The sequence below is a fragment of the Maniola jurtina genome, chromosome 10 (assembly GCF_905333055.1).
Source record: "Maniola jurtina chromosome 10, ilManJurt1.1, whole genome shotgun sequence".
Lineage (NCBI taxonomy): Eukaryota > Metazoa > Arthropoda > Insecta > Lepidoptera > Nymphalidae > Maniola > Maniola jurtina.
This window is the reverse complement of record NC_060038.1, coordinates 1,630,481-1,648,148: the sequence shown is the minus strand read 5'-3', so window position 1 is coordinate 1,648,148 and position 17,668 is coordinate 1,630,481. Positions and strand designations below refer to the sequence as shown.

General features: G+C 33.5%; 1 protein-coding gene across 3 annotated transcripts in view; it reads right to left on the bottom strand.

Moving 5' to 3' along the window:
* The window catches only part of LOC123869123 (transmembrane protein 135-like), a 33,616-nt gene extending 16,651 nt beyond the window's left edge, over positions 1 to 16,965 (bottom strand). Inside the window, exon 1 of one of the 3 annotated variants that reach the window (XM_045911870.1) lies at positions 16,844 to 16,965. The gene's annotated coding sequence lies outside the window, so the exon portion shown is untranslated. Of the gene's footprint in view, positions 1 to 14,868; positions 14,953 to 16,843 lie in introns of those variants that run through there. The other 2 variants (XM_045911869.1, XM_045911868.1) reach the window with 2 other exon arrangements.
* Between the last annotated feature and the right edge of the window lie 703 nt (positions 16,966 to 17,668).

Below are 17,668 nucleotides of genomic sequence, written 5' to 3'. Positions count from 1 at the left end.
TGTAAAAGTAGGTTTATCTTATCTGGTTATTCTTTAACTAAATTTAAAATTATGGTAGGTAGGTAGTCAGATAGTTTTAAATACGGGGTGCATAAATAAGTGTTTTTTTTTTACAAAAGTGAGGAGAAATGTTTTCATTTATCTATTTTTACCACTTGAAACGCGTAATGTTTGAGTTTCAAACATAACTTTGCTGATAACAGCTCACCATGAACAACCCATGGCCGGCCCACTACTGAGCAACAAGTGTCTCCTCACAGAATGAGAAGGGTTTAGGCCGTAGTCTACCACGCTAGATAACAGCTAATTTACTTTTAATACTGGCACAATAATTTGAGTACTACGAGTAGCAGGTAGGTATAGTATATGGGCAGCGGGGGGTTTTTTTTTTTGTTTACCTGTATTCACGCAATTAACTGTGTACTGCCGCATTTAAATACAATATGATTTTGTTTTTATTGGATTAACATCGCTTGGCGGGTCAAATTCCTGGCAAATGTTCTATTAAAATTAGAGTAAGTTTTTTTTTAATGGTAATATACCTACAGTACTGCCCTTAGGGCAGGGCGCGATAATAAGTACCTACTACCAAAATACTATTTTCTTTGTTGTACGAAAGAAATTTTAGGCAAATATCTTTGCACTACGCTCGCGTTTGTGGCATGACATTATCCCAGAAATATATTTAAAAAAATTTCACGCTCGACTCGCTTCGCGATAGTTCAGTTTCGATATGCATTTAGTTAACGAAACTCTCAGGAAACCACGTTTGTTGTGCTCTCGAAATTGATCAGTCTGTTTGATAAAATCGAAATGCGGTGCCTTATAAATTTCGCTTAGGAGCGCCGGTAGTATCTCATGATAATATGAATAGTGATCATAATTTTTTTTTTTAGGCTGATTAAGCATTGAAGGTTTTTCGGCTGGTCTGGCATTTCGCCTGATTTTATGTTTTTGCTTATTTAGCGCGTTCAGGAAAGCTTTGACAACGTTTTATAACATGAGTATATATATATTTTTTTGTTTTAGTTACCGAAACAGAAAAAAAAAGCATTAAAGATGTGGGACCGAGGGATAAATCTAGTGTGATTTTTGGTTGGATTATGAAGTTGTAGTTAGGGTATTTAAAATAGAAAGATTTCAATTGTAGGAAATGATGTAAAACATGTTGAGGATAAGTTGTGTAATAAAGTCGATAATTCACTTGTTGGATGTCACGCGATCTCATTGCGAGGAGGAATCTTTTTCTTGTCTCTGTTTTTATAAATACGGTGTTCTGACGGGTTTTTTATTTACGTCTCGGATTATTGAATACTTTCGGTGTTTGATTGGACGGTTAGAGGTTGCAAAAGCAATCGCCCTCTAATTATAACATTTATTTAGGCATTAGTTCAATTTGGATTAAATCTCGCGAAAAGCCACGGTGGCTGTCTCTCGCGCGTCTTGGAAAGACATTCCTAATGCCTGTTTTTCTGAGGGAGGGATGCATTATCAAGTGAGATGAGCTGCAATGTTTGCGGCTGATTATTTTGGAAAATTTGCAATCGTGGCAAGTGGAGTAAAGTTTGACTAAACTATTTAATGAACTAAGTATATAATGGATTTGGTGAATGGTTATATTATATAACATTTTGATAAATGGATGAATTTGAAGAGTGTATGTATGTGGTTGATGCACATTTGTTTCATATTTTTACTTAAGTTATAAAGTATTACATTTGGTGAGTAGTTATTTATATTTGGTAGGGTAGGTTTGATAAACAGGTAGTTATCTTGATTAATAAGTGAGTTATCATTTTATAAATGCGTACTTTAATGTTTGATGAACTGGTATACTTGATAAATGTGCATATTTTCATACTTCAAAGACAAGTTGTACCTATTAGTTTCTTCAAGCTTTTAGTTGCTGATAATTATATTAACATTCTTTAGAGCGCATGTCCTATGGACGAAATCGTTTATACATACTTTCACTGTTTGAAATGTTACAATCATAAAGATATAGTTATGACTAGAGGGGGTCATAGCTTGTTGCCGCTCTTGTACATCCATGTGTCAACTAGGTATTGTTATCTCAGTATATTTCAGGGAACCTCCGTTCGGGTGAAAGCGATAGCTGTTGGATAAATGCTTGTTGGGTTATCAGAAGACCGTGTAGTCTTCGATGAGGTTACTTGTAAATATTATAGCGAAATAGTAAGTTTAAAAATAGAATGAGGCTAAACTAAAAAAATGAGACAAAGATAAAAATAATAACTTAAAGCATTGAAACAGCATAAAGTGAAATAGTAACTTACAAACTATACATACATTTTGGGTAAGGTCTGACGAAATCACAAACACAATCTTTATGATAAATTATTACACTTTTATTTCATATTTAAATTTATTAACTTTTACATTTGTGTCAAATAAATGTTGTTCCTCTTACGTTAGTATATTTTTGAATCTCGTCGTTTTAAAACCACTCTTACAGGTAACCTCTCCACGTTTATTAGCCACTCCCCTTTTTATCTTATCGTTATCGGCCAATCCAAATTGTACAATGAATAAACTTAGTGACTAATATACAAATCATCAAGCTCGTTTCACAAATCATCTAAGTAATAAAGATGTTTTCATCTTATATATTGATTACAAATATTATCCTTTATTATGCTACAATTCATCAACTAAAAACTATAAGAATTTTATATACAGTACGTTTATCGATCAGATGTTGAACAACTTCAGCCAATCAATGACGCCTTCTAATATGATGTTATGATTTGAGTGGCGCCAACTATGTTTTATAGATAATTAATATGGGCCAAGCTTACAGCTCGGCCATCCTGTTTTAAGCGAGTCTCATCGCTTTTAAAAAAAAATTAAAACTTAAGTAACATGTAAACTTCACAACCAAAATGACAAAGACTTAGTTCAACAAAACAAAAAAAAAATTAAGATAGTAATTAGTTAAATTAATATTCTTGCTAACTTAACTAGAAGGAATATACAGTTTTATTGATACATTGGTATTGATTATGATTGCAACTTAATTTTAGAGCACTCGCAGCACCCCTTTCCATCCGATATAATTAGAAAATAGCAGATAAACTCAATTCAATTCCAAACTATTTACCCTCGCAACTTTACCTGCCAGTCTACAGTAGCACTCAAATTTAGCCTTTAATCTAAAATTCATTTTTCTGTTCTCTTCCGCTATTATTAAAATAAAAAGATGCAGACACTCTAAATTTATAAATAATTTTTCAAAAATCATAAAGATATCAAAAATTGCGAGACCAGTAGCAACTAAAGGAGGCCTCAATTTAATCAAAGAAGGTAGGTATATGCATAAAGTCCGAAGCATCAATTATAACTCACAAGCCAATATTTTACAGGAACACTCAATAGAGATTTGGGGATGAGCATGTAAAACTAATTACTAAAAACTACTTTAAAGGGTTTCAAGTATCTCAAAATAAATTGTTAAAAGTTCTGTTCCAACTAGACTCTCCTTCCCACTAAAGAATTATATAAGAAAACTGATGAACTATATTATATAAGTCAATTATACAAATTCAAAATATGTCTATTTGTTAGGAAAATACTATTAAAGTCCGTACATACACGCATCACTTTAAAGCTAAATCTCATAAATATGGTACACAAAACGAACATACCTATTATGCTACAATTACATAAAGCTAGGACTAATTATGGTATGTAAACTACCTAGCTCTACTACATAATGTACTTGCCGAAACTCATACTGGAGGAAAAATCTTTTACAAAGTTTAAAGTTTAATCAAACAGTGTCAAACACCATAGATATCTTAGCTAGATGTAGGTATAGTTTGTTAACGAATATAACGTGTTTTGACTTTTTATATTATTGTATAGTCACCATACCTTTAAAGATTATGTTTTCTTCTATATTTATATTTAGAATCGGGAGCGATTCTTAATATGAATATGTGTAAGTGAACTTCTTGTCCTTTTGATAAAATAAACTCTCTAAACTTAAAGTTAATCGCCGCCAGTTCTCGATTTAAATCACAAAACATTTTCATACACTTTCAACGCAATAGTTTTACGCACATATTTTCTTCTTCCCTTCTTATTGGAAAATCGCGGATTCCGAGCCTTGGCGCGTCTCTCTTCTACCGGGATACATATGTGATTGTCCTTATTTCCCTCCAGATCCAAATTTTTAATGACCCTTATCCTAGGGTTCTTTCCCTCCAGATCCAAATTTTTAATGACCCTTATCCTAGGGTCTACCTCCTTCCTCCTATAGGACTTTTTGTCCATAGCCCGTAACCTCGGGGCTTTCCTTCCTTGGGACTTTGTGTCCCTGACCCATACCTAGTTTTGGGTCTTTCTTTTCCTCATTTATTCATTTCCAACATCCTTGGATCCTGCAAACATAAAACACTTTGAGTAGACCGTTCATTTAATTTTGTTTCATAAGCATCCATCATAATACAATCCGACCTAAGAGAAGTAATTTTACTTGGTAACCTAGAAAACCTATTATCATTATTATAATTTAGTTTTCTCCAGTTCCGTACCCCTCGAAGGGTGCCTACGAGACCCTATTTTCTAAACCTCTGCTCTCCGTCCGTCTGTCCGTCTGCACGTGCGTCACGGCCTGAACCGTGAACGGCGTATCGTGAACCGTGATAGAGAGTTGAAAGGAACGTGATTACGGATGTATGAAAATCCTATGCCTGGTTGCTTCCAATTCAAACTTTTTCTTTTAATGCAGATTACGCTTCCCATATTTCTTACAATTACCTATTGTTTTTTTTTTTTTTTTTTTTTTTCTAGCAAAATCCACATTCTGAAGTACTAATGGACAATGTTAAACAAACGCCAGGGTACAGTAGTTGCGTCACTTGTGCCTCTTAACCATATAATATCTACATGCAAAAAGAATCTTTGATTTATAATTTCACATGATACTTATATATTTTATTTTAGCCATAATATGCACCATATGGCGTACTTTGTCGTTTCGAGTAACATAAGCAGAACTACCAAATTCGACCCTGGGAACGACACAGTCGCGACTCGCCGCCGAATGATACCTATTAGTTTATCATTAATTCCTTTTCATAGAGAAAAGCGATATCAACATAATAGCAGGAAAAAAATGAAATAAATATTCCGTTCGATACATCTCTATTCTCTACGACATCAAGATCTCTATCACAAGCTGATCGATCATAAAGATTAGAAGAAAGTAGGTACCTTATACATTATTTTATATGTTAACCGTAATGACCCGCATCTGTTCGATTTTCCTTTATTCGTTTCGTAAAAGATTCGTCCTCGTACGTCCATCATCATCATCATCGTCATCTACATCGTCATCATCATAAGGTCACTGTTGAACATAAACCTTCCCTAGTAAGCACCACACGTACTGTCCTCAGCCTTCCTCATTCAACCCCTGGTTCCTATTGATACAAACCACTAAACCCCCCCCCATCAAATGTGTACCTATCTACATCCATCCATCATACCCAAATGCCGTGCTGGTTGATGTGATGAGCGACAAAGTGTTAACCTCTTCAATACCTCATGGAACTGTAGGAATAGCCATGGAAGACCTCCAAACCGAACGTTGATATTTTGTGTAAGTGGTCCCACGAGTCAAAAAAAAATATTCTTGTCCATAAAGGAACAAGCCACGATATAGATTCTTCTATCGGAACTTAAATATTCCAATCACTGCATGTATTCCAACTAATCAGTTTGCTACTGTATATTTGAAGTTGATAATAAATAAAAATGTTAGCTTAATTAAATTCCTATGATAATTCGATTTTTGGTGCATCAACCAGCTTCACCTATTATGTAAAATTAAATATATATATTTTTTTTAAATTACCGGCTGTACATTTTAAACTAACCTAATCAAAATATACTTTCTTACTAATAACTTAATCTTAAAAATTTTCCAGAGGATCCTTCCGCCTCAAATTAACTCAATGATAAAAATGAACAGGAAACTTTAAATGTTGTAAAATCCAGCCAATGCTTCGTACCTTGCCTTATTAATCCAATAGGTACTTCTTTGGATTTTGTCAAAACAAAATACTTTTACTTGTTGAGTGTATAATAAATAAATAATGTAATAAATCAATTAACTGTTAAAGCTAATAACTTTTACAGAAAGCGAACCTCATGATATCTCTTATGAGTTTTAAGCGTAAAATTACCACGCCGAAAACAAAACATGAGCTGACAGTATTCTTATTTGATATACATAATCCAGTAATACTATATCTATCTACATAATTCGTAAATATGTATGTATAGTTTGTAAGTTACTATTTCACTTTATGCTGTTTCAATGCTTTAAGTTATTATTTTTATCTTTGTCTCATTTTTTTAGTTTAGCCTCATTCTATTTTTAAACTTACTATTTCGCTATAATATTTACAAGTAACCTCATCGAAGACTACACGGTCTTCTGATAACCCAACAAGCATTTATCCAACAGCTATCGCTTTCACCCGAACGGAGGTTCCCTGAAATATACTGAGATAACAATACCTAGTTGACACATGGATGTACAAGAGCGGCAACAAGCTATGACCCCCTCTAGTCATAACTATATCTTTATGATTGTAACATTTCAAACAGTGAAAGTATGTATAAACGATTTCGTCCATAGGACATGCGCTCTAAAGAATGTTAATATAATTATCAGCAACTAAAAGCTTGAAGAAACTAATAGGTACAACTTGTCTTTGAAGTATGAAAATATGCACATTTATCAAGTATACCAGTTCATCAAACATTAAAGTACGCATTTATAAAATGATAACTCACTTATTAATCAAGATAACTACCTGTTTATCAAACCTACCCTACCAAATATAAATAACTACTCACCAAATGTAATACTTTATAACTTAAGTAAAAATATGAAACAAATGTGCATCAACCACATACATACACTCTTCAAATTCATCCATTTATCAAAATGTTATATAATATAACCATTCACCAAATCCATTATATACTTTGTTCATTAAATAGCTTAGTCAAACTTTACTCCACTTGCCACGATTGCAAATTTTCCAAAATAGTCAGCCGCAAACATTGCAGCTCATCTCACTTGATAATGCATCCCTCCCTCAGAAAAACAGGCATTAGGAATGTCTTTCCAAGACGCGCGAGAGACAGCCACCGTGGCTTTTCGCGAGATTTAATCCAAATTGAACTAATGCCTAAATAAATGTTTTAATTAGAGGGCGATTGCTTTTGCAACCTCTAACCGTCCAATCAAACACCGAAAGTATTCAATAATCCGAGACGTAAATAAAAAACCCGTCAGAACACCGTATTTATAAAAACAGAGACAAGAAAAAGATTCCTCCTCGCAATGAGATCGCGTGACATCCAACAAGTGAATTATCGACTTTATTACACAACTTATCCTCAACATGTTTTACATCATTTCCTACAATTGAAATCTTTCTATTTTAAATACCCTAACTACAACTTCATAATCCAACCAAAAATCACACTAGATTTATCCCTCGGTCCCACATCTTTAATGCTTTTTTTTTCTGTTTCGGTAACTAAAACAAAAAAAATATATATATACTCATGTTATAAAACGTTGTCAAAGCTTTCCTGAACGCGCTAAATAAGCAAAAACATAAAATCAGGCGAAATGCCAGACCAGCCGAAAAACCTTCAATGCTTAATCAGCCTAAAAAAAAAATTATGATCACTATTCATATTATCATGAGATACTACCGGCGCTCCTAAGCGAAATTTATAAGGCACCGCATTTCGATTTTATCAAACAGACTGATCAATTTCGAGAGCACAACAAACGTGGTTTCCTGAGAGTTTCGTTAACTAAATGCATATCGAAACTGAACTATCGCGAAGCGAGTCAAGCGAGCGTGAAAATTTTTTTAAATATATTTCTGGGATAATGTCATGCCACAAACGCGAGCGTAGTGCAAAGATATTTGCCTAAAATTTCTTTCGTACAACAAAGAAAATAGTATTTTGGTAGTAGGTACTTATTATCGCGCCCTGCCCTAAGGGCAGTACTGTAGGTATATTACCATTAAAAAAAACTTACTCTAATTTTAATAGAACATTTGCCAGGAATTTAACCCGCCAAGCGATGTTAATCCAATAAAAACAAAATCATATTGCATTTAAATGCGGCAGTACACAGTTAATTGCGTGAATACAGGTAAACAAAAAAAAAACCCCGCTGCCCATATACTATACCTACCTGCTACTCGTAGTACTCAAATTATTGTGCCAGTATTAAAAGTAAATTAGCTGTTATCTAGCGTGGTAGACTACGGCCTAAACCCTTCTCATTCTGTGAGGAGACACTTGTTGCTCAGTAGTGGGCCGGCCATGGGTTGTTCATGGTGAGCTGTTATCAGCAAAGTTATGTTTGAAACTCAAACATTACGCGTTTCAAGTGGTAAAAATAGATAAATGAAAACATTTCTCCTCACTTTTGTAAAAAACAAAACACTTATTTATGCACCCCGTATTTTAAAACTATCTGACTACCTACCTACCATAATTTTAAATTTAGTTAAAGAATAACCAGATAAGATAAACCTACTTTTACACCCATTTTAGGATTTATATTTCTCAAAATGCTCAATTTATTAACCCTGGTCACTATTACTTTATTACAACGGATCACCTTCATTTTTATCAATTAACATTTTATATCCCCAATCACTTAGTAACCATTACAAGTAGAGACGGATTATTTCACTGGCAGGCGTAAAACGAAAAGCTATTTCATGTAACTTTTTCTACCTTATCCCAAAGCGGTTTACAAAAAATAATAATTTCACAAAACAACATTCAAGATGCCCAATGAGTGCTGTGTGATAATATCGCGTCACTGTGTGCTAGAAAAAGGAAAACATCTATCTATACAATGAGTGCAGCAAACGATTGAACCTAAATCCAGAACCTACCTTCCGTAAAACAAAACCACTATGTGAAAATAAATCCCTATCGTAACTCTTAACCAAACTAATTCGGCACACGATTACAAGTGTGAAGATTGAAATACCACGTTCCGTGAGATATTCACCTGTGAAATCATTTAATGAGAAATAAAACCCCGGCAGGACATAGTAGATACATCCTGAAAACTATTTAAAAGTAACAATAACGCCCATCATTAAGTAAACCACACTTTTTATATTGTTTAACACTATGTTCACTATCTATTCCATTGTACCCACGATACAGGATAACCTAGTGCGGGTACCACCACACAGACACAGGAAAATTGTACAAGACTGTATTTTGTAAATAAACATTTTTCATTTTTCATTGTAAAATAAGCCTTCTAAATACCTCAATGTTATTTAAACCACAATTTGAAGGTCGATCGCATTTGTATAACCAATATACAAGATGAATTATAAACATGTGGGTAATTCTAGGTATCATAACGTTATATAATTTCCATTCCAACTCGGAGCAAAGCTTTCTAACAAAATGATAACTAAATGTAGAACAAACAAAACGAAAACCCACACAAATAAAAAAAAAATTACCATTAATAGGTATCAATAAAAATAAAATCATGGAAAGATCCTACCCGTTTATCCAGAAATCCTTTGATGCCATGACTAGGTACTTTGATATATTGAGGCCCAAATATTGGCCTTGTGCTCCAAAATGTCTGTGGTCTACTAGACCTCCACTTCTTTCTCGTTCCTCTGTATATTTCCACTTGTTTCTCTGAGTCGTGAGCGTGACAAGAAAATATTATATTTTCTTGATGTCCCTCTTCTGACCTTTTGGGTAAGGTCTGACGAAATCACAAACACAATCTTTATGATAAATTATTACACTTTTATTTCATATTTAAATTTATTAACTTTTACATTTGTGTCAAATAAATGTTGTTCCTCTTACGTTAGTATATTTTTGAATCTCGTCGTTTTAAAACCACTCTTACAGGTAACCTCTCCACGTTTATTAGCCACTCCCCTTTTTATCTTATCGTTATCGGCCAATCCAAATTGTACAATGAATAAACTTAGTGACTAATATACAAATCATCAAGCTCGTTTCACAAATCATCTAAGTAATAAAGATGTTTTCATCTTATATATTGATTACAAATATTATCCTTTATTATGCTACAATTCATCAACTAAAAACTATAAGAATTTTATATACAGTACGTTTATCGATCAGATGTTGAACAACTTCAGCCAATCAATGACGCCTTCTAATATGATGTTATGATTTGAGTGGCGCCAACTATGTTTTATAGATAATTAATATGGGCCAAGCTTACATACATATTTACGAATTATGTAGATAGATATAGTATTACTGGATTACGTATATCAAATAAGAATACTGTCAGCTCATGTTTTGTTTTCGGCGTGGTAATTTTACGCTTAAAACTCATAAGAGATATCATGAGGTTCGCTTTCTGTAAAAGTTATTAGCTTTAACAGTTAATTGATTTACTACATTATTTATTTATTATACACTCAACAAGTAAAAATATTTTGTTTTGACAAAATCCAAAGAAGTACCTATTGGATTAATAAGGCAAGGTACGAAGCATTGGCTGGATTTTACAACATTTAAAGTTTCCTGTTCATTTTTATCATTGAGTTAATTTGAGGCGGAAGGATCCTCTGGAAAATTTTTAAGATTAAGTTATTAGTAAGAAAGTATATTTTGATTAGGTTAGTTTAAAATGTACAGCCGGTAATTTAAAAAAAAAATATATATTTAATTTTACATAATAGGTGAAGCTGGTTGATGCACCAAAAATCGAATTATCATAGGAATTTAATTAAGCTAACATTTTTATTTATTATCAACTTCAAATATACAGTAGCAAACTGATTAGTTGGAATACATGCAGTGATTGGAATATTTAAGTTCCGATAGAAGAATCTATATCGTGGCTTGTTCCTTTATGGACAAGAATATTTTTTTGACTCGTGGGACCACTTACACAAAATATCAACGTTCGGTTTGGAGGTCTTCCATGGCTATTCCTACAGTTCCATGACGTATTGAAGAGGTTAACACTTTGTCGCTCATCACATCAACCAGCACGGCATTTGGGTATGATGGATGGATGTAGATAGGTACACATTTGATGGGGGGGGGGGGGGGGGGGGGTTTAGTGGTTTGTATCAATAGGAACCAGGGGTTGAATGAGGAAGGCTGAGGACAGTACGTGTGGTGCTTACTAGGGAAGGTTTATGTTCAACAGTGACCTTATGATGATGACGATGTAGATGACGATGATGATGATGATGGACGTACGAGGATGAATCTTTTACGAAACGAATAAAGGAAAATCGAACAGATGCGGGTCATTACGGTTGACATATAAAATAATGTATAAGGTACCTACTTTTTTCTAATCTTTATGATCGATCAGCTTGTGATAGAGATCTTGATGTCGTAGAGAATAGAGATGTATCGAACGGAATATTTATTTCATTTTTTTTCCTGCTATTATGTTGATATCGCTTTTCTCTATGAAAAGGAATTAATGATAAACTAATAGGTATCGTTCGGCGGCGAGTCGCGACTGTGTCGTTCCCAGGGTCGAATTTGGTAGTTCTGCTTATGTTACTCGAAACGACAAAGTACGCCATATGGTGCATATTATGGCTAAAATAAAATATATAAGTATCATGTGAAATTATAAATCAAAGATTCTTTTTGCATGTAGATATTATATGGTTAAGAGGCACAAGTGACGCAACTACTGTACCCTGGCGTTTGTTTAACATTGTCCATTAGTACTTCAGAATGTGGATTTTGCTAGGAAAAAAAAAAAAAAAACAATAGGTAATTGTAAGAAATATGGGAAGCGTAATCTGCATTAAAAGAAAAAGTTTGAATTGGAAGCAACCAGGCATAGGATTTTCATACATCCGTAATCACGTTCCTTTCAACTCTCTAACTATCACGGTTCACGATACGCCGTTCACGGTTCAGGCCGTGACGCACGTGCAGACGGACAGACGGACGGAGAGCAGAGGTTTAGAAAATAGGGTCTCGTAGGCACCCTTCGAGGGGTACGGAACTGGAGAAAACTAAATTATAATAATGATAATAGGTTTTCTAGGTTACCAAGTAAAATTACTTCTCTTAGGTCGGATTGTATTATGATGGATGCTTATGAAACAAAAATTAAATGAACGGTCTACTCAAAGTGTTTTATGTTTGCAGGATCCAAGGATGTTGGAAATGAACAAATGAGGAAAAGGAAGACCCAAAACTAGGTATAGGTCAGGGACACAAAGTCCCAAGGAAGGAAAGCCCCGAGGTTACGGGCTATGGACAAAAAGTCCTATAGGAGGAAGGAGGTGGACCCTAGGATAAGGGTCATTAAAAATTTGGATCTGGAGGGAAAGGACCCTAGGATAAGGGTCATTAAAAATTTGGATCTGGAGGGAAATAAGGACAATCACATATGTATCCCGGTAGAAGAGAGACGCGCCAAGGCTCGGAATCCGCGATTTTCCAATAAGAAGGGAAGAAGAAAATATGTGCGTAAAACTATTGCGTTGAAAGTGTATGAAAATGTTTTGTGATTTAAATCGAGAACTGGCGGCGATTAACTTTAAGTTTAGAGAGTTTATTTTATCAAAAGGACAAGAAGTTCACTTACACATATTCATATTAAGAATCGCTCCCGATTCTAAATATAAATATAGAAGAAAACATAATCTTTAAAGGTATGGTGACTATACAATAATATAAAAAGTCAAAACACGTTATATTCGTTAACAAACTATACCTACATCTAGCTAAGATATCTATGGTGTTTGACACTGTCTGATTAAACTTTAAACTTTGTAAAAGATTTTTCCTCCAGTATGAGTTTCGGCAAGTACATTATGTAGTAGAGCTAGGTAGTTTACATACCATAATTAGTCCTAGCTTTATGTAATTGTAGCATAATAGGTATGTTCGTTTTGTGTACCATATTTATGAGATTTAGCTTTAAAGTGATGCGTGTATGTACGGACTTTAATAGTATTTTCCTAACAAATAGACATATTTTGAATTTGTATAATTGACTTATATAATGTAGTTCATCAGTTTTCTTATATAATTCTTTAGTGGGAAGGAGAGTCTAGTTGGAACAGAACTTTTAACAATTTATTTTGAGATACTTGAAACCCTTTAAAGTAGTTTTTAGTAATTAGTTTTACATGCTCATCCCCAAATCTCTATTGAGTGTTCCTGTAAAATATTGGCTTGTGAGTTATAATTGATACTTCGGACTTTATGCATATACCTACCTTCTTTGATTAAATTGAGGCCTCCTTTAGTTGCTACTGGTCTCGCAATTTTTGATATCTTTATGATTTTTGAAAAATTATTTATAAATTTAGAGTGTCTGCATCTTTTTATTTTAATATTAGCGGAAGAGAACAGAAAAATGAATTTTAGATTAAAGGCTAAATTTGAGTGCTACTGTAGACTGGCAGGTAAAGTTGCGAGGGTAAATAGTTTGGAATTGAATTGAGTTTATCTGCTATTTTCTAATTATATCGGATGGAAAGGGTTGCTGCGAGTGCTCTAAAATTAAGTTGCAATCATAATCAATACCAATGTATCAATAAAACTGTATATTCCTTCTAGTTAAGGTTAGCAAGAATATTAATTTAATTAATTACTATCTTAATTTTTTTTTGTTTTGTTGAACTAAGTCTTTGTCATTTTGGTTGTGAAGTTTACATGTTACTTAAGTTTTAATTTTTTTTTTAAAAGCGATGAGACTCGCTTAAAACAGGATGGCCGAGCTGTAAGCTTGGCCCATATTAATTATCTATAAAACGTGTAGAAGTTACTGATTAAATAGTTGGCGCCACTCAAATCATAACAAATCATAACATCATATTAGAAGGCGTCATTGATTGGCTGAAGTTGTTCAACATCTGATCGATAAACGTACTGTATATAAAATTCTTATAGTTTTTAGTTGATGAATTGTAGCATAATAAAGGATAATATTTGTAATCAATATATAAGATGAAAACATCTTTATTACTTAGATGATTTGTTAAACGAGCTTGATGATTTGTATATTAGTCACTAAGTTTATTCATTGTACAATTTGGATTGGCCGATAACGATAAGATAAAAAGGGGAGTGGCTAATAAACGTGGAGAGGTTACCTGTAAGAGTGGTTTTAAAACGACGACATTCGAAAATATACTAACGTAAGAGGAACAACATTTATTTGACACAAATGTAAAAGTTAATAAATTTAAATATGAAATAAAAGTGTAATAATTTATCATAAAGATTGTGTTTGTGATTTCGTCAGACCTTACCCAAAAAACATTATGCGACCATTATTTTTTCCTGTAAAGTCGCGCCTCATTTATTCTGTCGCGACAGTATTTATTTTTGTGTTTGTAGTTTTAGAGTCCTTTGAAGGGTTAAATGAGAGTATTATAATTTTATTGTGTTAAGAAATTATCTGTATTTATTTTGCAATTATTATATTACTTATCTTAAATTAATTTCATCATTAATTATAAAATAAAAACAGGGGATTTCAGATTTAACTCTCTATTTTTTAACTTTAGCCATTTCGGTATGCTTTCGCAGGCAAGAAAAAATATTACCAACGCATCCTTTAAAAGGTCAAGTACACCTTAATTTAGTTATTGTTCCAAAAGTGAAGATATTACTATTCATTTGAATTAAACTACCTTAGGTACTATAAAATTATATTCAATAGTATCTTCTCTTTTACTCTATTTCAACAAGTTTTTTCAAAGGTAAACTTCTTAACTATTATATCACATGTCCAAATAATATTTTTTTTAACAAAAAATATGTACATACCTACCAAATCATATAATTTTCGTATTCAAATTTTAAATCCCTATGAACACACATAATCAACTACACGGCAAAGGCGTCGATGCATCACTGAATTATTGAGCACACATTACTAACCACTATAAGTACTAGCACTACTAGCATTTAGGCTTTGTTACCACTACGACAGTTCCACAGTCCTAAGTTTAGAGTTCTGCGTTCAACGTGCACTGCAGTCTGCAAGTCTTGCAGTTTAGATCTCTACAGAAGTAGAAGGTCCATTGGGGACCCAATGGACCCCATTGTAATTAAAATCTATGACCCAAGCTATCTCTAGGTACCTTTCGTTAAGATTGGTTAAGCCAATGAGCAATGAATTACAATTTCATGTTTATATAATACAAGCTAGCCCCCCCCCCCCCCCCCCCCCCAGCTTCACTTGGGTGGGACAGAAAAATTCACTAGGAAAATATTTTTGAGCAGCGTTCCTGATACGAACCGCTAAAGAGTAAAATGCCCTTCCGGCGTCCGTATTTCCTGCCACGTACCTAAACTAAATACCCTCAAGGTTTACAGTGAATATACATCTTCTCTCGTACCTAAACTAATTACCTCAAGGTTTACAGTGAATATACATCTTATCTCATACCTAAACTAAATACCTCAAGGTTTACAGTGAATATACATCTTCTCTCGTACCTAAACAAATCACCTCAAGGTTTACAGTGAATATACATCTTCTCTCGTACCTAAACTAATTACCTCAAGGTTTACAGTGAATATACATCTTCTCTCGTACCTAAACTAATTACCTCAAGGTTTACAGTGAATATACATCTTCTCTCGTACCTAAACTAATTACCTCAAGGTTTACAGTGAATATACATCTTCTCTCGTACCTAAACTAATCACCTCAAGGTTTACAGTGAATATACATCTTCTCTCTTACCTAAACTAATTACCTCAAGGTTTACAGTGAATATACATCTTACCTCATACCTAAACTAAATACCCTCAAGGTTTACAGTGAATATACAATTTTAGTGCGAATAATACTCATAATAATATTTTTTTTAAAATTAGTGATTTAAGATTTAATATAAGTTGATTTGCTCATGGGGGCGACAAAGCCCCGTCATAAAATAAAGAATTTTAAAAAAAAACTTCTCTCGTACCTAAATTAAATACCTTCAAGGTCTACAGTGAATATGCGTCTCCTCTCTTGAACTCTTGACCGTTGTCAGTGAGATCGAGCCCTTATCCGTTTATCGGTGAACTGATAATCACTTTTCATTATCGACACGTGTGTTTATCTTTTGAAACACTCTAAACGAGAAGTGCATTGTATATTATGTACGCCTATTTACAGTGTATAATCGATAGCTCGTGTACAAGTAATTGAGGTGAAATTTGGATTGAGGCACAATAAGGGTACCAATGTTTCTTCAACTGCATTCTATTTCCCAGAATGAGAAGGATTTAAGAGGGTTCTCTCAGTCAGTCGTTTCATACAATCGTAGTTCCAATTTCATTTGAATATTAAGCAACCAAAGTCCATGAAATTTTGCAGACATATTCTAGAAACTAATATCTATGTCTGTGGTTTTCCAGATTTCTGTTAAAATATTCGGTTTCAAAGTTACGCGGTCTTAAAAATTTTCATACAAATCTTTGAGCCCCTGTAATTTTAAAACTACATATTTTTAGAAAAATCTAAAACACCACAGACACAGATATTAGTTTCTAGAATATGTCTGCAAAATTTCATGAACTTTGGTTACTTAATATTCAAATGAAATTGGAACTACGATTGTATGAAACGAGTGACGGAGAGAGCCCTGTTAAGTCACAGTCTACCACGCTGGCCAAGTGCAACAACATCATTATTCAGTTACTTTGTTTTTTACGAGAAAATTTGGGTTAGTCCTTAAAAAGGTACACTATTATAATTAATAACTATTATTATATTATTTAGATTTTAATTGTTGTTGTTACTTACCTTTAAAATTGAAATGAAAATGCACAAAAACACAAACTTTCAAAAATCCAATCAAAGTACCTAAATAACCTTATTAACTCATGCTAAACTATGCATATGCTCACTCAGTCACAACACTATTTAAATGAATGAATACGGTTTCAACAATTTCAGTATTTATATACTAGTACTAGTATTTTCACGTATTGAAAACGTACTTTTTTTTGCAAAATAACGTTTTATTTTCAATGACAAAGAGCTCATTATAGTTTGCTGAAATTATTACCTAAGTGTCATCTGAGTATTTTCCCCTTGTCAAAAAGGATATAGGAAGTTAGTAATAATAATATTATTATATAATATGCCTGCCTATATATTATACCTATATATTAGGTATTCCTGCGACTTGGGCCGCGTGGGCTACACAAATTTCAAACTAGGGATTTTATCCCCTTTAGGGTTGAATTTTCAAAATCCCTTCTTAGTGGAGGTATACGCCATATATAGCTACCTACATTCCTTTCAGCCCAACCCGTCCATAAGTTTGAGTTGTGCGTTGATAGGTCAGTCAGTCAGTCAGTGGATAGCCCTTTAATTTAATAGATGGGGTCTTTATAAATTCTGTGGGATCTTTTGAATTTTTTGGAATAAATAATATAACGTGTATCTATCCCCGAATTTTATGGGTATCGGTTAACAAAACTTAGTAAATTATATTCTTAAGTTTTTATCATTCTTAAAATAAATTCAAAAAGAGTTCTTGCAGCTGAGAAAAAAGGCACCGCGAGAACGCTTTAGAAAAAACCCGAATCATGCCCACATCCGATTTTAGGCAAATCTGAGTTA